Source organism: Cupressus sempervirens, chromosome 3 (assembly GCF_028749045.1).
Source record: "Cupressus sempervirens isolate cs-2001-9-10 chromosome 3, ASM2874904v1, whole genome shotgun sequence".
NCBI lineage: Eukaryota > Viridiplantae > Streptophyta > Pinopsida > Cupressales > Cupressaceae > Cupressus > Cupressus sempervirens.
This window is the reverse complement of record NC_143120.1, coordinates 30,945,936-30,957,704: the sequence shown is the minus strand read 5'-3', so window position 1 is coordinate 30,957,704 and position 11,769 is coordinate 30,945,936. Positions and strand designations below refer to the sequence as shown.

General features: G+C 32.6%; 1 pseudogene; it reads left to right on the top strand.

The window, feature by feature from the left end:
• Window positions 1–7,586: 7,586 nt before the first annotated feature.
• Window positions 7,587–10,974, top strand: LOC149564622 (adenosylhomocysteinase-like; annotated as a pseudogene).
• Window positions 10,975–11,769: the final 795 nt, after the last annotated feature.

Below are 11,769 nucleotides of genomic sequence, written 5' to 3'. Positions count from 1 at the left end.
AAAAAACCCTCAAATTCTTTTCTAGGGAAAACTCTACCCTCAACACAACTCTGATACCATGTGAAAATTTACAATTGCAACAACCAATTATTAATCTCCTATCTTAAAAGACTATTTAACAGTTGAAATTTAATTTACAAAAATAACCACACAATTGCAACTTTACCAAAAAAAAATACAGAAAGTAATTTGAACATGATGACACAATATTTTTAAATTCCTAAGGGAAAACCAATTTTGTAGATGGAAAATATACAAACTTTACCAAATTAAGAGTTACAAAACAATTCCTTGCCTCTCGCTGGCAGAACTCTAACAAACTCCTAATATTTCCCAATGATATCCCCACTGCTAATCCCAATGCTATTAGTGTGCCCTTGTTCCCACTACAAGATTATTTGTATCACTACAAACACATTTGCTATCACTGTAAATGATCCTCCAAAACTTGATGATTCTAAATTCCCCCTAACCCCCCTTTTACACCTCGCTGAAAAATCAACAATCAAGATTAATCTCAATCAATGGCTGATATAAAAGGTCTTATAACAACCAAAACAAAATCAATTGCAAAGAATTAATAATTAACAAATATTTATTGACCGTAAGTATGGGGAAAAAAGTGTTAATTAGGGCAAGTGGAATAATTGCATGCTAAAAAACTAACTCCTTTATTCTCAAAGATGTCGAGGAGAGAAAAAAATCACATTCCACAGAGTTTATAAGTTTTTGTTTACTTATAGATTTATCACTATAACAAATATATATATATATATATATATATGTTAACCGAACATAAATAAAGGCCAATCAGTATATAAGATAACTAGCACTTGCACCCGAAGGAGCAAGGGGTGCACCAATAGTGCAAAAATGTAGTAATATGTCTATGATACATGTCCTCATTTTTTTATAATATGACACAAGATTAGGAGGTTCAATTTTTTCTCTTGCATTTTACCATAGTCAATATTGTGTGGCATTTGAGAGAATAACACATCTCAAAAGAAATAAAAATGTGTTCTTAAACATGACCACACGTGAATCTTTACATCTTAAGATAAAATTCTAATTCAAGGTCATTCCCAATATTGAATAATTTGCATTAAGGATGTTTAGTTTCCATAAAGTTTGGAACTTTGAAATGTGATCTCCTTTTTGAACCGAGGAGCTTATTCAACTAAAATACTTTGATTTGATCAATCCCAAAAGGGAAACCTCCTCCCTCCCCTCGACATACATCAACGTGAATATAGAGGGTCTCTCCATGCACACCAGTCAAACAAGGGAACATCCAAACGCGAGCCGCCAAATAACCACATAGGGTATCTTTTCACCATGCCTATATCACAACAACTTTAAACATTAGGGAAAGATGATATTGAAATGAATAAATGCAACCAATTCTAAAACTAATGAAGTTAACACAAACAAAGTTCTATAAATTAAGCGAAAGGATGCTATTTAATACCTAAACACTCTAAAGGAAGAGTTGTTGTAGTCATGATTCTTCATGTTTTTTGATAATGGTATATGGATTATCTTTCATTCTTGAATAATTCTCAAAGGAGAATGGTAGCTCTATACAAAGGTTGTCCAATGATTTAACTCTTGATATAGCCATAAAAGTCAAACCTTGTTGTTTTGTTATACCAATATCAATTGTTATTTTTTGAAGCGTCAATCCCTGGGATTTATGTATGGTGAGTGCCCATGACATGGATAGTGGTATCTGTTTATAACTTCCCAAGATGACAAATTTTATAGGTAAATTTTTTGGGTTGACTTGGTCCCAAGGTGGGCCATTGTAATTATCAAATCGTACAACCACATATAGAGGTAGTTCTGGGGGTTTACAACTAGGTGTGTATACAATATCTACCACCTCCCCAAGTGATTCATTTACAAGGCCCATTTGAATCTAGAGGTTTTTCGTTAGCATTGTTCATTGGCCTTTACATAGCAATATTTCTTTTGGAAGGTGATCAACATCACTAATGAGGTTTGGTTGTAAGTGTTTTTTATTTGCAATACTAAGTGCAACAGGAAGATTGAGTAATTTAAGCATTTTTCGATTATGTAGCCTAGCTGAATTATTTTTAGAGTTAAGTTGCATTGACTGATCAAACATACTTTTTTCTAAAAAAGATAATTTTCCATTTGTACATTGCATAAGTAATTCCCAATCCTGTTCAGTGGATTCTACATTTTCCAAGTTGTATAACATGTGATGAAAGTTGATCTGAGTCTGACTATCACCTTGTTGGAAAAATATGGTTTTCAATGTGATAACCTTTGTAAATTTATCCTAAAGGTATTTCACATTTGAGTTTGATGCATAAATTGGTTTATCCATGATAGAGGGTATTTTGCGCTAAGTCACCCACAAGAATTATAGAAACACCACCAAAGCACCCTTTTTGTTGATGGGGGAAAGCCTCGCGCAATCTACTATCTATTTTTAGAAGAAGTTTTGGCCCTACGAAGGTAAATTCATCAATAAGGAGGTATTTCACATGTCTCATCTCTTCTTGAAACACTAGTAGTGATTGTCCATGTAGTGGGTACATTTCTCTTATTGATATTCTAAGGGTAGCATGTATCATTGAGGCATGTATGTTGAATGCCGCAATTCCTATAGGAGCAACTATAAGGAGTGGATTATTATTTTGAGATGCCAAAATCCAAAGTGCACGTCTGATGCAATATACATCAAGTACGATTTCCCTATGCCTGTTGTTCCTTGTATGATCATGTAAAGGGGTTGGTTGGAGAAAATTCCATTCTAATGCCCTTTAATAGCAACAAGTGCTTGCTTTTGTTTGGGAGATAATGGATATAGTGGAGCATGTTCTTGTAATATGGAGTGGTCATCTCTCTAGGATGTCTTATTCGTATTTATGAAATGCTCTACAGTGTTGTGCAAATGGGAAGGTATAGAACATTCATCTCAATTGTTTATTTTATCAAAGTCATGTCGACCGAGTATTTCAGGGGTGTTCAAGTTCTCACCACCAACAACTCCCATATGTGATAGAAACTCCCATTTATTCAATTCACTTGTATTTCTTAGATCTACCTAAATTATATCATCTAAATCTTTTTCATGGTCAACCTCTGTAGCTATCAAGTGGTCTACATGCTAGACATGGTACTTATTTAATTTCATTTGTTTCCAATTTGCAACAATGTCAACTTTAGTGAGACCAATATCTATAGAGATGATGCGATAATGCTTGTACAAGAGCAGCTCACTCCAATAAAACATCTCAAATTGTTTCAGACTCGTCATCAAGAATACTATAGAAATGAGGAAAAACATTGACAATTGCCTTTTGTTTTCTAATTTTTCACTTTCCACTGAAAAATTCTACTCATCAATAATTAAACTCTTGATGAATCGGCATATATAGCCTAAGAAAATAGACTTTTCTAAAATATCCCTATTCTAACAATTTCTTTTCTAGTTTTCCAGATAATAAACTTTAAAAAAAATGAATACACTGAGAAGAAATTATGTGAAGATCATTAACCTCTATCATATTATATACTACTCAAAACAGTAAAGCCCAAGATAAATAGAATGATTGAGAGTCATGCACTTACCTAATTGAAACAGACAATTCACAAAGCAAGATTCCAGCTGTTTACACCTTTAACAGGGTAATGTTTAAACTATTCACTAGACGTTATATAGACAATGCAGGCGGTGGAATAAAACGAATTAACAAATCAATATACAAATATAACAGATCAATGGCGGGTGCCTTTATCAATATCTCAACTTTTAGGTCACTTCATTAGATAAAGCCATTTACTCTTTCGGAATGGCGTGAATGCCATATCATTTCACTTTTATTATATACTATTCATATTTGTTGTCTATTTACAAAATATCGCCTATATGCCCACTGGTAAAGAAATTTCGTGACCATAATTTGCAAGCGCAAAACTTTAGATTTTGGATAGAAATTTCCAGAATCTACCGATCAATTTGACTTATTTTAAAATTAATAAAAAATTACTTTATTGAAAAATTCAATTGTACAAAATTTATAATAGATTAATTTGACTTCTAAAATGGTGAAAAAAAAGTATTTTATTAAAAAATGTTAGATTCACACTGTTAGAACTTCTATGGAACGAAGTTTAGAGCATAAAACAAACAAACAAATACGAAGTCCACTCAGTTGCAACTGTAGTAGCGAAGAAGGGAGATTTCAATTTATTTTGTTCTTTTTTCAGTAACATAAGCTGAGAAATAACAAGAACCAGTCAATTTTTTGGTTTGAATCAAACTATTTCAAAGTCTCACTAATTTTCATCTGAGTGTTCTTTGAAAAAGCTATTCCAGGAATTTCTATAGATTAAAACTATTTCATAAATCCAATCTGGAAATATTGAACAAATGAAGACATGTATAAAGCTCATTTCACTTTTAGTTGCATTAAAATTGTGTATGATATTTAAAATGTAAGTCTTATCATTGATAGAGAAATGGATTGTGGACTAATTTTGTTACATACAAATCATTTAAAATTATACAAAACATAGTTTTTTAAATATATATAAATTAAAATAGCTGTATCTATTATCTACAAATCAATTTAAATTTACAACATATAAATCTTAATATAATATTTAAGATATCTAAATGATTATTAAACTGATTTAAAGTCCTTTAAATTAACTTGTCCTATTTTAAGTAGAATCACAAAGAATTTTGGCACCTCTTGATCTTTTTGTACAATAATTTCATCACATAATGAAAGGAAGTAATATAATTGAAGTTTGTGCACGAAACAAAGATTCAGCCAATCGCACATAACAAGATTATTTTTTAAGCTCACCCAGTATGGTTCTAAATCTATGGTTGTTGGTATAATAATTGCCAAAGGTCAAATATCAAAACTCAATATTTGTGCAGTCAAAGAAATTTTCAGAAATCCAAACTTAATGTAATGAATTGTCACTCAAAATCAGAACTAACAACTACTGTAACTTTATTCCAAAAAAAAAAAAATATTTAGATTTGAAAAGATGTTCATATAAATATATCCCATACAAATATAAAGAGAAAACAACACCCATAATAGAGCCCTGGTACAAACGAGACAATAACCAATGAATCAAAATTCCTACATACAACCATTATTATAAACTCCACTACCATCAATACTTTTGAGGTCACCATTCACATTGACCTCTAAACATGCCTGCCTTCCTAAAACATAAAGCAAAGTAGGGTATTCACTGTAACAACATTTTAAGTTAAAATCTTGAAATTACATACCTAAGAGTGCAAGACATTTTCTTATTTGAAAACTCAAAGCTAAACAACTAATGGATCATAGTCTTTGCACAAATCTCAAACTTCATTGATACATATATTTTACAGTTGATGCATACATCAAATTCATGTCATAAAATCAATTATAAACTCTTTGAAGGAGAAATAAGAATTCAGACATAAAAAATCTCCATGGATCAAATCCTCCAGATTTCCAAGAGTAGCTATTTCCTTATTTGATTCATCTCCATTCCCACCCACAAATATTTTGATTTTGTGTGATGAATACCTCCGATCTACTAAACCCACAATTTGACAATGAAACAAAGTATAGAATATAAGACATCGATTCGATTGGTTACTCGATAGTCTTGGCCATAGCCTTGTGTTATGCTGAAAATATGTATTTTCAAGATAGAGGGTAGCGTTTCACATTAATTAGAATTAATTATGTGTTTCACAATGTAAATGTCTCGCTATTTTCAGCTTTTTGACATGCAAATTGTAAAGATGCAACTGGAATAGGAAAGGTTGTGGAATAGGAAACGTTTCTTTTTTCTTACAACGATTTTTTCGATGACCTCCTATAGAGGGTGTTATGCCACTTTAGAGTTACGCTTGGGACCTAAAAATCACATTCCAAGGAATATATAAGTTTTTTTTTCTTATATATTTATCACATATTAAAATAATTTAAAAATAAATTAAATTCTTCACATAAACATGTGACTGTAACCATCAAATTTTTAAGAAATATTTTAAATAAATTTAAAAAAATCTAATACATGAATACAAACCAATTTACAGATAAGAGTTTATTTCTCTATCAAACTTTTCACATAAATTTTTGACCGTAGAAGATAAGAAAGATGAGACTGACGATGAATGGACAGGTCGATGAGTAAGGCAGATCACATGTTTTTTCACATCCATGTCAAGTCAATGTCTATATTATTCTGATTCAGAAAAGTTAAATGGTCTTTTCATTTTCTTTAGCAGTGACTTTGTCATTTCATGCTCAGCCTGACATTCATTTCTTTCTTCTCAACCTCTTCTAAATATTAATACTTCTTTGCTATGTTGAATTTATATAAAGATTATGTCTGTAAGATTATTTGGCAGCATTGATGCTCCTTAGTCTTTGCATCTTAGCCGAAGAGGTTTCAAGCACGCGTGGGCTCATATCGGGTACCTAAAATGTCTTTGTGGATGACCTCCATAAAAATTTTTTAAAAAATTATTTTAATCAATATATTTAGTTTATAGTTAGTAATAAGATAAATGAAAATTAATTAAATGAGTTCTTATTGTGTCATTGTCAGCACCCTCTTATTATATTTTATTCAAATGAAAGTTAAAAATAAAAATAAAAAATAAAAAATAAGAATTACATAGCTTTAAAAAATAGAGCAGCTATAACAACATTGTTAAAGTATAATTACTAGACCATTTTCATTACATCAAACTTAATCATAACTGTAGCAATGTTGGATAAACATAATAACTAGAGGAGGCAGCCAACAAAGTAATATGATATGGGGCTCTCCAAATTACGATCCACTTAACCAATGATTTGGAAATCCCATCTTGTTGAGTCATCTCTAAACTTGCTGCATAGCATCTAGAATGAAGGAGAGAAATTATAATAATTAATTTCTCTCACTTTTTGAACATGAATGAATTCCATATTTTTACAATTTCAGCAAAATATTTTAATGATGCATATTGATGAAGAGTAGGCAAACCTACTAAGAAAAGAAATTGCAACTAATTTTTTTATTACTAATGATTCTACCCTTCAACACAACTTGTCTCCAAAGCTTGAACAAATGAAGAGATGTCTAAAGCTCATTTGACTTTTAGTTGCATTAAAATTGTGTATGATATTTAAATTGTAGGCCTTATCAATGATAGAGAAATGGATTGTGGACATCATTTCTATTTGTGGACATCATTAAATTTCCTTCATTCACTCATTAGAATTCATAAGTGGACAATTTCTAAGATGACTTGGTATACAGGGGAAAAAATACAAAGACTCAATCACTCATTTGTTATTTTGAATAACATCAAAACATTAAAAGCTCCACATGTTTGATATTTGAATTGTGAGTCCCACAAAGCTGGGAACCCCAATAGAAAGGTCACCTCAATGTCTATTGGGGATGTACTATCACCATAAATGAGAGTTCATCATAGTAGGGTATGATTCAACGGACTAGATTTCATCTCAAGTACTTCATCAAGATTTGTGTATATATAAATAGCTTGTTTCATTTGAGTTCTTTGTGTGGAGGGTATTTGTGATTCTTCTTAATTACACTCCCAACCGCCATGGCCCTTGTTGTGGAGAAGACGGTGTTGGGGAGGGAATACAAGGTTAAAGACATGTCACTGGCTGACTTTGGTCGTATGGAGCTTTAGCTTTCCCAAGTGGAAATGCCTAAGCTCATGACCTGCAAGGCTGAGTATGGTAATGTGCAACCATTGAAGGGAGCCAAAATCACAAGCTGCCTTCATATGACCATCTAGACTACAGTTCTTATAGAAACCCTAATTGCCCTCGGAGCTCAAGTTAAATGGTGCTCCTCCAATATTTTCTCTACTCAGGTATACTTTGGCCCTTGTGCCATTCAAGTTATCATTAAGATGAGAGAACTAATTCCATTCTTGGTATATTCAATATTGGTGTTTCAAATGGTACTATATAATCTGTCAAATCTATCATTAAGATAATATAACTCAAAAAAGAGAAATGATCCATATATATTTATTTTAGGTGATGCTATCGTAGATTGTTAGCTCTATTGTTCTCTTCTTGTAAGACTAATTGTGTTTGGTGATCCTAACTTTATCTTAGATGATATCAGCAAGCATGGATATCTTTTGTGTCAATTTCAATTTGGTTTTCTTTTAGTGAGCAGTATTTTAGGTGATCTTATTAACATCCAAATCTTCATGTTAGCTTGGCATGCTTTCGGAATTTGATTATGTATATTTTTTCAATCATGAGCATTCTGAATCATACCTTATGATTCATTATTAAGATGAGATAACCAAAGAAAAGAAGCAACCAACTATTTATTCATCTTAGGTGATGCTATTATACATTAGTATCTCCACTGTTATTTCCTTTTGTACTTAGATTAGTGACCCTCCCTCATATTTATGTCATTATAGTTGGGTATCTCTTATGTTGTATTATCATGGAGGACTTTCTTTTGATGATCTACACTTTAGAATATGTTGGGTTATAGATGGGTAGCTCTTATGTCATTCTCCATTGTAACTCTTATGTTTGACTCTAGTGTTAAAGTGTTGTTTAACTCTATCTAGTGTTGGCCCTTTGGACTTGTTCTCTATTGTTTGTACCACAGGTCAGCACCCTCTTGCTGCCTTTTCTTATCAAAAACTATAAAATTTAGTAAACCAAAAGCATGTTAACAATAGAACATTTTTTTTAATTTTAAAACCTCAGTTAGCTCATGTTCATCGCATAAACTAGACCAGATTTTTTCCTTAAATTTTTCTTTAAATTCTCACTCATCCACATTCCATTTTCTCTAATGATTTAGTTTTGTGATTGCTATTTTTAAACTATTATGAATATTTTTTAATAAATTATATACATTTTATTTCTAATTCCAATTAAGTTTAAGTTATGTTTTCTACTTTGCCCTTTTTATTCTTTTGACTCTATTTCTACTCTTTTGAGTCTATCTCTACTTAGAAAGGCTTTCAAATTACCCCATGCTAATCATTCGAACTCACTGCAACAAGAATGTGGGATATTCTTTGAAGGTTGGGTAAAGTTCCTATGATTTGATAGTTTTGTTCAATTATGTTGGCCTTTCTTTGTGATATGGTTTGATAATTCATCTTACAGGACCATGCTGCAATAGCTATAGCTAAGGAAAGTGTGTCTGTGTTTGCATGGAAGGGGGAGACACTCCAAGAATATTAGTGGTGTGTGGAGAAGGCATTTGATTGGGGTCCTTCTGGTGGCCCAGATTTGATTATTGATGATGGAGCTAATGTCACATTGCTCATCAATGAGGGTGTCAAGGCTGAGGAAGAGTTTTCCAAATCTGGCAAGATTCTCGATCCTTCTTCATCTTCCAATCCTGAGTTTCAAATTATTTTGGGATTGATCAAGGATAGTCTCCTGGAAGACCCCTTCAAGTTTCACAAGATGAAGGATAGGGTGGTGGGTGTATCTAAGGAAACCACTACAGGGGTTCAAAGGTTGTACTAGATACAGGCTTTCAATTCTCTACTTTTTCCTGCCATTGGTGTTAATGATTCTTTTACTAAGAGTAAGGTATGGACTTTGTTCTACAAGAGTTTTGTGTTTTGGTTTAGTTTTTTTTTAGCACTGTGGGTTTTTATCAATGGAATTGACATTTAGGAGTGATTGCTATTGTGCATCTGGGTCTGATTGTATAGAAATGAATTTCACATCAACATTTTGAATTAAACTCTATGATCCATCACTAGGATGAGGGAGAGAATGGTTTGAATGATGGATTATGATTGGAAAGGGTGATGTGTATTTGTTTTACACAATTAGGCTTACAAGCACAATAACAATAATTCATGGATTGTAGAAGTTTGGAAAGTACAATCTTCATACAACTTCCATCTAATCTAGGGTTTTTGTGGACTACCTAAAATTCCTCTCTAGAAAATTTAGGTTTTTCCTAATATAGATATGATTTTAAGGATGACATTTTGTTATCCTTTGTTTTCATAGGATGAAATTTAATTTGTGTTGTTGGTTTCCTTGAATCTAATTGTACCTTGTTTACTTTGTAGTTTGACAACTTGTATGGATGTAGACACTCTCTTGTAGATGGTTTGATGAGAGGCACTGATATGATGATTGCTGGAAAGGTTGTTGTTGTGTGTGGATATGGAGATGTTTGCAAGGGTTGTGCTATAGCCTTAAAGACTGTTGGAGCTAGAGTCATTGTAACAGAGATTGACCCAATTTGTGCCCTGCAAGCCCTAATGGAAGGCATATATGTTCTTACTCTAGAGGATGTGGTGAGCATTGCTGATATCTTTGTTACAACAACAGGGAATAGGGACATTATCATGGTGGAGGACATGAGGAGGATGAAGAACAATGCCACTATTTGCAACATTGGCCATTTTAACAATGAGATTAATATGCAGGGGCCTGTAAACTACCCTGGTGTTAAGAAGATGACAATTAAGCCTCAGACAGACAGATGGGTGTTCCGTGAAACAAACACTGGTATCATTGTCCTTGTAGAGGGGTGTCTCATGAACTTGGGTTGTGCCACTGGCCACCCTAGTTTTTTCATGTCTTGCTCATTCACAAATCAAGTATGGTATTGATAAGGAAATGGCAATACTAGTCCTAAAAAACATTGAATTTTCTTGTGTGTGTACTATGTGGAGTTGAGGTATTGTATTCATGAATGTGTGCATTGTATTGTGTGTTGTAGGTTATTGCACAGTTGGAGCTATGGAAATAGAGGAACACAGGAAATCATGAGAAGAAGGTAGATGTGTTGCCCAAGCATTTAGATGAGAAGGTGGTTGGTCTGCATTTGACCAAGTTGGGAGCCAAACTTACAAAGCTTTCTCCAAAGTAGGCTGCATACATTAATGTTCCTATTTAGGGTCCTTACAAACCTCTCCACTATAGATACTAAGTTAATTGTGATATTTTCATTATGTGGTTCAAAAGAGAGTTCTTTTGCTCATAGCCAATCTAGGAACATCTTCACTATTTTCTTTCGTGCAATAAAATGCAAGATCTATCCCATTGTAGGCATATTTGTAATAATAGCATCAGTTTCACTTTTCACTTACTTTATGGTAGAAGGATTTAATATCTTCTGAATCTAGAATTTTAATGTGAGGTATCTGTACATATTTTTTAATTTTAATTGGTGAACTATTGAAGTGGAAATGAAAAATTCTTGGTTATTAGTTGATTTTAATTTCATCATGTGATTTAGATATTTTTAAGAAACAATTATGGTAAATGTTGTAATTTGTCTTCTGTAGTATGTTCTGGCTGGATCGGCTGTGGCTACCTTGTCTAGCTATTTTTATTCCCTTTGTGTGCAGTCCTTTCTTTTGACTATAAGGTTTGGATCAATTTTTCTAAGAAAGAAATGGACCTGGGCTACATCAACCAAACACCAAGTCTAATCTTATTACAATCTAGTGATTACAACTTGATTACAATCTGTAATCCCTTATAGCTCAATACCGTCGCAAGAAGCAATTTTGCATCACAACATAATAATAAAAAATACCTAACCCTAAACCCTTTTATACAAGTATTTTATGTTATTTTAGGGTTATATTGAATAATTACATGCTGGCCAAAATTTCGATAAAATAGGGCCCAAAATTATTTTTTCGAGGCGATGCCCCGAACTCCAAAAAAGTTATGGAGTATGTATAGTACTTTCCTAATTAGTCACAACAATCTAACA